General features: G+C 34.1%; 1 long non-coding RNA gene across 1 annotated transcript; it reads right to left on the bottom strand.

Moving 5' to 3' along the window:
• Window positions 1–6,360: 6,360 nt before the first annotated feature.
• LOC113286626 lies at window positions 6,361–7,632 on the bottom strand. Its single transcript, XR_003329384.1, has 2 exons — window positions 7,010–7,632; window positions 6,361–6,796 (listed from the first exon to the last, which is right to left on the bottom strand). It is a non-coding gene; the product is annotated as an uncharacterized LOC113286626 (long non-coding RNA).
• Window positions 7,633–9,254: the final 1,622 nt, after the last annotated feature.

The following is a 9,254-nucleotide window of genomic DNA, read 5'->3' as shown; positions in this document are numbered from 1 at the left end:
CCATATTTGCTATTTCATGACCTTTTTTGTCATGTATTACAAAGTCCCTAATTATTTTTAAGGGCCCAATTAAACGAGGATTATAAAGTGTGATTGACCGCCATAACAGAAATTAGACATGCAAACGTACAGAAAGAGTGTTTGAACTCTTAGCCTACGGTGCAGTTATATTAACCTTCACCACTATCAGTGATAATGTTGATAATAAAAATTACGTACACCACGGCAATATCTAATAGAGGAGTGCTACACCTATGGCAATTGCATACAGTGGAATACCCCGAGTGGGGATCAGATGCTTCTTGGATACCCTCTACCGTTGGGATTATTATGGGGGTAAAGCGGGGCTCAGGTATTTGTTAGAATCGCAATTTTTGTCGGGATTGAAAATTAGTAAACCTAGCATTTTCGTATCAGAAAAACATAGGGCCTGTTTGGTACAGTTTTGAAAAACAGTTTTCAAAAATAGTTTTCCACTGTTTTAAAAACATACCCTTTTTTCCTTGTTTTCATTTTCTAAAAATTGTTTGGTAAACTGTTTTTGAAAACAAGGAAAACCAACTAAATCGGATCAAATGTAAAGATTCGTCTAAGAGATAGTGATATTAGCCATGACTCACTTGCAGTCATTTCCCATCTCTTACTTTGTTCTGAAAAGAAGAAAAGAATAAAGAAAAGAAAAAAAGAGAAAACACAGAAAACAATAATTTGTTGTTTTCATTTTTTTGTTTTTAAAAACAGAAAACAGATAGAAAACATTTTCTGAAAATGTCTTTACCAAACGCTTTTTCTCCTGTTTTCTATTTTCTCTGTTTTTAAAAACAGAAAACTGTTTTTGAAAACTATACCACACAGGACCTTAAGATTTTTCTCCTTTTGGAAATTGGGATGTTTTTAATCATTTAACCTTTGGCTTCCCTTTTCCCATATTTAACTTGTGTTCTTGCGCCTTTTGGCATGGTTTCACACACGTCAAGGTGACCTTTTTCTTATTTTCGCAACTTTTCTACGTGATGTCGGTGTTTCCTTTTGTAAAATTGGAAATTCGAGTAAAGAAGTCGCTGAGATTCTAATCATGTATCTCGTAAGTAAATTAGGCGAGCTTTATTACTTACACTATGACAAAATTATAGGGAGTAAATCAATTGGGACTAGTAGAGACATTGTGAGATTTTTTATTCAAAATATTTTGGGTGACTCTCTGATTGATTTTCCAGGAATTATGGTGATTCATACAGACAACAAAACATATATGACTTTCACCTTACACACGTAAAACTTATTTTTTTACACAATAAGTATATGAATGTTCAATGGAAATGTATTAATCCATGCATGGAAAATAGGAACTGTAACCATTTTTCCAATAAAAAAAATCAAAATGAGACAAAAATAATGGATTTGAATCTCTAGTGAACTTATTCGGTTTTGGAATATAGCATTTTTCTTTTCATTTTCTTTAATGTGGTTATTGTTTTATTTTTTGATATTTAATCTTTATAGGAAAAAGAAAGAAAAAAGTATCTCAAAATATTAGATATTTGGGAGAGATTTTGTTTAGCCTTTATGTTACGTTTTGTAATAAAAGTCTCTACAAGTCTCTCAAAATCATAAAACGTAGGTTTCAAATTCTAAATCCAATAACATAAAATTTTGAAGACTTTAAGAAAGTCAAAATCCAATAAAAGATATTGCTTCAATTGACTAAACTTGAAAAAGAAAAAAATAATAATTTAAATGTCATAAACATAGGGGTGAGCATTTTGGCTCGAAAAACAGTGGTTTGCATCCGGCCCAACTTTTTTCTTTCTGCAGATGGATGCCCAGACCTTTTACAAGTGGATTGGATGCAGAAACAACTTTTGGGATTTGACAGTTTTTGGCTTGGGCACAGATGCATTTTTGAAAATCCATTGGTCATCCGCATCCGCTATATTTAAAATACTCATAGTTTTTTATAAAATATGATGTTAACTATGTATTTTCAATAATCCGCAGTATAGTCGATTTTATCTCTTCATCAGTTTCTTTTATCCAACTTTTAAGGCTTGAACTGTTTTTTTCTTTTTTATGTGATTAAGGCTTGAACTTCACTTGGGCTCTTGCTTATGGGAGAAATAAAAATGCTGCCCACGTCATTGATATGGTTAAATATACTCACTTTGGCTCTTGCTTTTGAGGATTTTTGGGATGTCTCGTATGAAAGCGTGATGGTTGGTTGGAAGAACTTGTATTTTAAGCTTCCTTAATTTTGTCTTTCTTGCTTTTATATACAAAAAAAAGGGTGGTCTTAAGTATCTGTTAAACTTAATTCCATAGAATTTCATGAAAATTTGTTCTTCGCTTCTGCTAGGATACTCATTCCAAGGGCTCCACAAATTTCGTTCCCTATTATCAAATACATCCTTGGCTTATCTGCATCGCCAAATATATTGCAGTCGAGTATCAGTTGATTATCATTTCCTAAGATCACTAATTGTTTCTCCTTGAGTATCCATTCATTCATTTACAAATTGCATATTTGGTGTCCAAAAATTGATGTCCAATTTCTTCTTTCTTTGTGCAGGTAACCCAAACTGAAATAAAAAAATGTTCCATTAAAAAGAGTTCGATTGAAAACCTTTTGAATCCATACCAGATACCAAATTATTATTATTATTATTATTATTATTATTATTATTTATAAGGAGCTGTGCAATGGCTGGTTATTCGAACGTCTTCAAATGAACAGCCCACAGAAACAAAACATTCATACTATTTTCCTAGTTATCAAACATATTTTTTCACCAGTGTCTCAGAAGTAATTTTATCGCCTTTGAGTTTACAATTTAAAACAAAAATTGGTTGATCATAACCTTTTTGCTAAAATTCATAAAATTGTTATAATCATACATCTTGTAGCATACCTTAAAATCAAAGCAATAAAGAAAAATAATGGACCAGACTTATAAATAAATAGATTAACATGATCTTCCACATCTAGCAAATTGCGTGACTAGTTCATCTGTTTTCAGTATCTTAAAAAACTTCACGAGTTTATTATTTTCGAAAGGATCTCAGGATAAACACGATTCATGCAATTTGGATGGAAGAACTTCCTTAAGAGCAACTGCAGTGGTGTGAGTATAATCAGAGAGCAAAAACCAAATTAAGAAAACTAAAAAAATTTGGTTTACTCTGTGCTGCTACGCTACAGTATGCGAGCAAAATTTGGCAGAGCGCAAATTATACCCCCGTCTAGTTCAAACTTACTTTTAAACTTACGCTTGTTTTCAAGCGAACTTTATAACCCCGCCCCTCTTTATATTTGATCATGATTGAAACGGATGTATAACATTCGCGCCACCATCAAACGGACTTTTAACTGCGCCTGGATCACGTGTGTAGTTTATACATCCGTCTCACTCCAAACGAATTTTTAATTTGCGCCTGCTATCGAGCGTATTTTAAATTTCCGTGCGACCAAATTTAGTTTTGGTGCGGATTTGAGACCGAACATAGTCTGATATTTGGTGTTACTCAACTTTTTTTTATCTTTACTCCGTTCCACTATGGTAAGTTAGTGGACCAAAATTTTAGTTATAGATGTATATTGTGGACGCTATAAAGAGTCAAGACCATAACTTAATTACCTATTTTCCTGATTGGTCCCTTGTGTGAAGGATAATAGTCCCACATTGCTAATATCACCTTAATAAACATTGAATATAATCTAGAAGGACCACTCCACTCATTGCCAGTTGGTTTTGAATTGGATGCCGCAAACTCTAACTTGGTATCAGATCCAGGACCGTATATGAGTAGGGACGGCCACCCATACAACACTAATCCAATCCACGTGTTAGAGACCCACGAAGAGTGCCCTACACGTGATGGGGCGTGTTAAGGATAATAGTCTCACGTTGCTAATATCCCCTTAATAAACATTGAATATAATCTAGAAGGACCACTCTACTCATTGGAAATTGGTTTTGAGTTGGATGCCGCAAACTCTAACTTGGTATCAGATCCAGGACCGTATATGAGTAGGGACGGCCATCCATACAACACTAATCCAATCCACATTTTAGAGACCCACAAAGAGTGCCCTACACGTGATGGGGCGTGTTAAGGATAATAGTCTCACGTTGCTAATATCCCCTCAATAAACATTGAATATAATCTGGAAAAACCACTCTACTCATTGCAAATTGGTTTTGAGTTGGATGCCCGCAAACTTTAACTCCTCGCACTCCATCCATGACGCAGTCTTCTATCTTTGGATATGTTGGAAAATATACTAAGTAGCAATTAGAAGAGACATGTTAATGTAAAAAATAACAAAATTGCAAGTACAAGATATTTAGAATTGTAATTATTTCACAGTGGAATTTTAACAAACACCATATATGCAACAGAACTATGTTTTGTTGTTAGTTCAATTCATCTCCTATGCTTGCCACAAATCAATGTTAGTGTATTTTATTCAATACTCAACTTCATAAACATTCCAGGGAATATGGTAAACACAGTTTCAACATAATTCAAGCATTCAAATCAATAACACAATTGAAAAGAAAAGGACATATAGAATTAGGGATTAGAAATAGCAAACAGTGGATTGAGGCTAGATAATTCTCTATTTCCTTAAAACGATTACGCCCCCACAATGACGTCGTATGGTTGATTGGCGTTGGTCTCCCAATACAAAACAATCTCCTTCTTGATTAATGCAGCACTTCAAACAATCAAGACTGAGCAAACTAAATTGCGCAGAATCTGTAATATCTTTGACACTTGAACTTAACAAAACAGAAGCAAGAATTTTTGATCATTTTAAATAAGAAACCAAATCAGATTTTTATTTGAGAAAATGTTCACTTTAGGAAGGGACGGGAGTCTGTTGTGAAGAGGCACCACGTCTGGTCCTCAAACAGACACTAACCTTTTTGGAGAAGGCACACCAGGAAGTTAGGAACTGTTTGTTGGTTATTTTTGAAACCAAGTAATAACCTGCTGCCAACGCTTGGCGTAGTTCCTTTATTTCTATTCAACTGATTAGGAATTATGCCTAATAATTCCAACAATCCCCCACATGAATAGAAATCCTCTTTTTTAAAAAAAAACGACTCGAAAACAAACATTGAGATTACATAATGAAAGTTACAACGTCAGGATAGGTGGATTTTGGCTTTGAACCTTCCCTAGTAAATTTTGTCGAATTTACTAGCCTCCTAGTAACCATTGATCTTGAACTATTCAACTTTATAATGTAGATTGAGACAACAAAATTCACACTGTTTCTTTCGTGCATCTTTAGTTCTTACGGTTGTGTTCATTTTGGCCCTGAACAACTCCCGGTATTCATGAGTGGTATTAGAGAATATAGCCTAAGTATTTTCATAGAAATGGCCACGTTTCTCACTCATATAGGTGATCTCCCATTAGAGTAACCTGTCTTACTCCACTTATATCTAAGTATAGGAATCATTAAAGCATTGTTTCCCCTTCATCACTTGTACAGGCAACACAGTTTGGGTTTACCATAGGAATGAGTAGAAGAAGTTTTACATCTTCTACAGTGTTTTACTTCAAACTTTACATACGTTTGTTGTCTCTTTGAATCAAGATCATGGGATCTCCAATCCACAAGGTAGAGTTTCTTTTATGAAAGTTCATGTTACAATAGGCTAAAACCCATTCCCCTCGATAATATTTCTCTAGACATCTAGAATTTTATTCTTTATTTTGGAATAAAAGCTCAATGTAGGTATAAGGAATTTTATTGAGCTTTTAACCTTTTAAGTAAAAAATAACTTAACCTTTTATTGAGCTTTTATTAACCTTTTAATTAGCATTTTTTGGAATGGGTTATTTTGGAATAGAAGGTCAATAAAACCTTTAAGCTAGTTATACCTACATTGAGCTTTTTCCCATTTTTTTTGAGCGTTTAAGTAAAGGCTAAAAAAGCTTTTTCCCATTTTGAGCTCAAAAAAATGCTAGTTATACCTACGTTGAGCTTTTAATGTAGGTATAAGGAACTTAAAAGGTTAAAAGCTCAAAAAAATGCTAGTTGGATGTTGTCAAAGGCAGAGCTAAACGGACTTATTAATTGGCTCCTTGGACCCTTTTTTAATTCTGACGGTGATGAATGCCTCAAGTGACCTTTTATTTTCCAAAATTGAAACAATAATTTTTCAAAGATAATTAAGGAACTACATATACAACAACATTAGTGGAATAGATCAAAATAGTAATTAAGGGTAAAAACTTTTGTTCATTGGTGAACTTGATTTGAAGATTTCTTTCGAGCTTCTGTAATAAACTCTAAGGGAAAATGGTATGGATTGGCGGTGGTGAACTTTGGTAGCCGTTTAGTTATAAGGTCAGCCACATTTACTATCTGACATTAGGGGAAACTAGCTTCTTTTACAAATTGCAGATTTCGTACCGACTTAATATCATCACATTGGGAATCGATGAAGACACAAAATCTAGCTGAAAATAAGTTAAGAAGTATACCTAATTTACTGCCAAATATCATCAATTTCCGTTCCACGGATGAATAGCCCACAAAAGTATTGTCACTACTGAGTTATACAATTACTACAAGTTCCAACTATTTGTTGGCTCATTCAACTATCATTCTCTTCCAAGAATCTGAGAACCGAGCACTTGAGTTGCTCAGCTGCGCGACACGCACCATTTCGATCACTTAGGTGTCTCCGCCGCGTCAAATTATTTACTCCTTGACATGTACATGGAAATCTATCCAGTCGCGACCAGTTGATCTCTAAATGTAAAATCTTACCATACACTGCGAAATAATCTGGTTAAGAAATTTGACTGGAGATGACAAAATGGAAGAATCGAATATATATGAAATTCATTGAAATGTAATCAAGCTACCCTTTATTTCTTTTGGGCAAAATCCTAGAAGTTGCATTCCTTGTAAGTTAAGCATTATGAAATTTTTGAGTAATACCGGAATTAAGATCTTAAACTCAATCAAATAAATACTCGAACTTACATTATATCCTTAACGGGAACAAGAAGCTGTAGAACCAATGCTTTTGAAATCTCTGATGAAGTTATTATTGTAGCCGGAGTTGTTTTTCTTGTTCGACGGAATAATCTTGTGACGTTGATGATCTTCTTGGTGATGACATCCTTCATCGAAATTCTGAGCATAACTAACAGCATCGTAATGAAATGTTAATCGTTTATTACTATTAGAACTACTACTCATAGGTGCTCCACAGATACTCATAATCTTTCTCTGGCACACTAATCTTCTTAATAAATTTCTCCATCTTCTTTTAATTCTGTTCACAACATCATGACTGTTATTACGTCCCGGAGCACGATGAATCCGAGTGTAGTAATCTTCGTGTTTAACCGGAAAACAGGACGGAGATGTTGTCATCGGCACGCAACTACCAAAATATTTCGATTGCGGTCGTCTCTGAATCAACTCTCCACCACCCATTTACCGAAAGACAGAATTCTTTCCGATCTTCTTTGACTGTGGGACGCCGGAATGTTTGGAGGAAGATGAAAGAGGGTTGAAGGGGGAGTATATGTAGGAGTTATCGAAGCTTGTGATGTGTTTTGATTTTCTTGTATTAGGAATGTGAGCGAATTATGGATCGAAATTCTAGCATTTCTTTACGCATAAACGACGTAGATATGACACATTTATGGTTTTGTCTCGTAACTGACGTTAAAATTTCACCACGGCAATATCTAAAAAATTTACGATTTTTCCCATTTTGGAAATTGGGGATTTTTTTTGAGCTTTTAACCTTTTAAGTTCCTTATACCTACATTCAGCTTGTGTTCTTACGTCTAAGTCGATGTATTCTTATGTGCTCAATTTTTCACCGTGATGTCAGTGTTTGTTTTTGTAAAATTAGAAATTTGAGTAAAAAAGTCGCTGAGATTCTAAATATGAATGGATAAGTAAATTAGGTGTTCTAACTTTTTATTTTGTTTTTATTTACATTTTTCAACTAGTTTTCTAATGTCTTTTAGTAGGCATGGTTTCAGATGCGTCTAAGTTGAATTGTTTTTATGTGGGCAATTTTTCTGGGTGATGTTAGTGTTAAGCAAAATTAGAACTTGGAGTAAAGAAGTCGTTGAGATTTCTAAATATGTATGGGTAAGTTAATTAGGTGAGCTATATTACTCTATAATTATTTCCGCAATATTATTTTGTATTATTCGAAATAAAGGAAGCTTTAGCTATCCTAAGCACGTCAGATAAGCGGATCAGGTGATTTACCTAGGTAGATAATAAAAATTGTGGTCGGTCTCTTTATCAATGAATTTGTACTTCACGGGTCAAAAGAAAAAAGTGGTTTTGTTTAGTTCTCCCTTAGGTAATTTCTTCGATAGTTAGGATGTATCTTCAGAAGTTACTAAAAATAAACTTAATATAGAGAATAATTCTACACCTAAGTTCCTAATAATTCAAAAATCGTGGTATGATTTAAGTTGTAAATATCATGTATCACTCTGCATAATGACACGTATCAACTGTGATATTATTACTTCAAATATGATTCTATATTTTTATTCTATATAATTCTAAATAAAAGAAGCTTTAGCTATCCGAAACACGTCAGATTAGCAGATTAGGTGAGTTACTTAGGTAGATGATAAAAAATTTAGTCGGTTCCTTTATCAATGAATTTGTGCTTTACAAAAGAGAAAGGGAAGAAAAACAAAAATATCAAAAGAGAAAAGTAATTTTGTTTAGTTCTCCCTTGGGTAACTTTTTCAATAGTCATTACATCTTTACAAATTCACTAAAAATAACTACATTATAATGCACAGAATAACTCTACACCTAACTTCCTAAAAATTCCAAAGTCGTGGAATGATTTAAGTCGTAAATGTCATATATCACTCTACACAAGACCATCTCCAATGAGGGATTTGATCCCTTAAATAGGGGAATTGCGATGTCCAATGGGATTAGGAATTCCCCAAAACCCAATTTCTCTCCCGCTATATTAGGGAATTCGATTGGTGAAGAAGGGAAGTGAGGATGGATGCTAAACAGAACAACAATCCGGATTCAATGTTGCGATAGGGATTCAAAACCACGATCGAGATTCAGTTTCCCGGTCTGCAAAAAGAATCCCGATCGAGTTTTACTCTTTAACATATGGGCCCATACACTGTTTCCCGATTGGTGGACTGATTTGAGAGGAAATAATAACATGTGCGCCTATACTCCAAAAGCGCTGCATAATCAAATAATTAGGAAA

This window comes from Papaver somniferum, chromosome 6 (assembly GCF_003573695.1).
Source record: "Papaver somniferum cultivar HN1 chromosome 6, ASM357369v1, whole genome shotgun sequence".
In the NCBI taxonomy this organism is placed as follows: Eukaryota; Viridiplantae; Streptophyta; class Magnoliopsida; order Ranunculales; family Papaveraceae; genus Papaver; species Papaver somniferum.
This window is presented reverse-complemented; position numbering and strand designations above follow the sequence as displayed.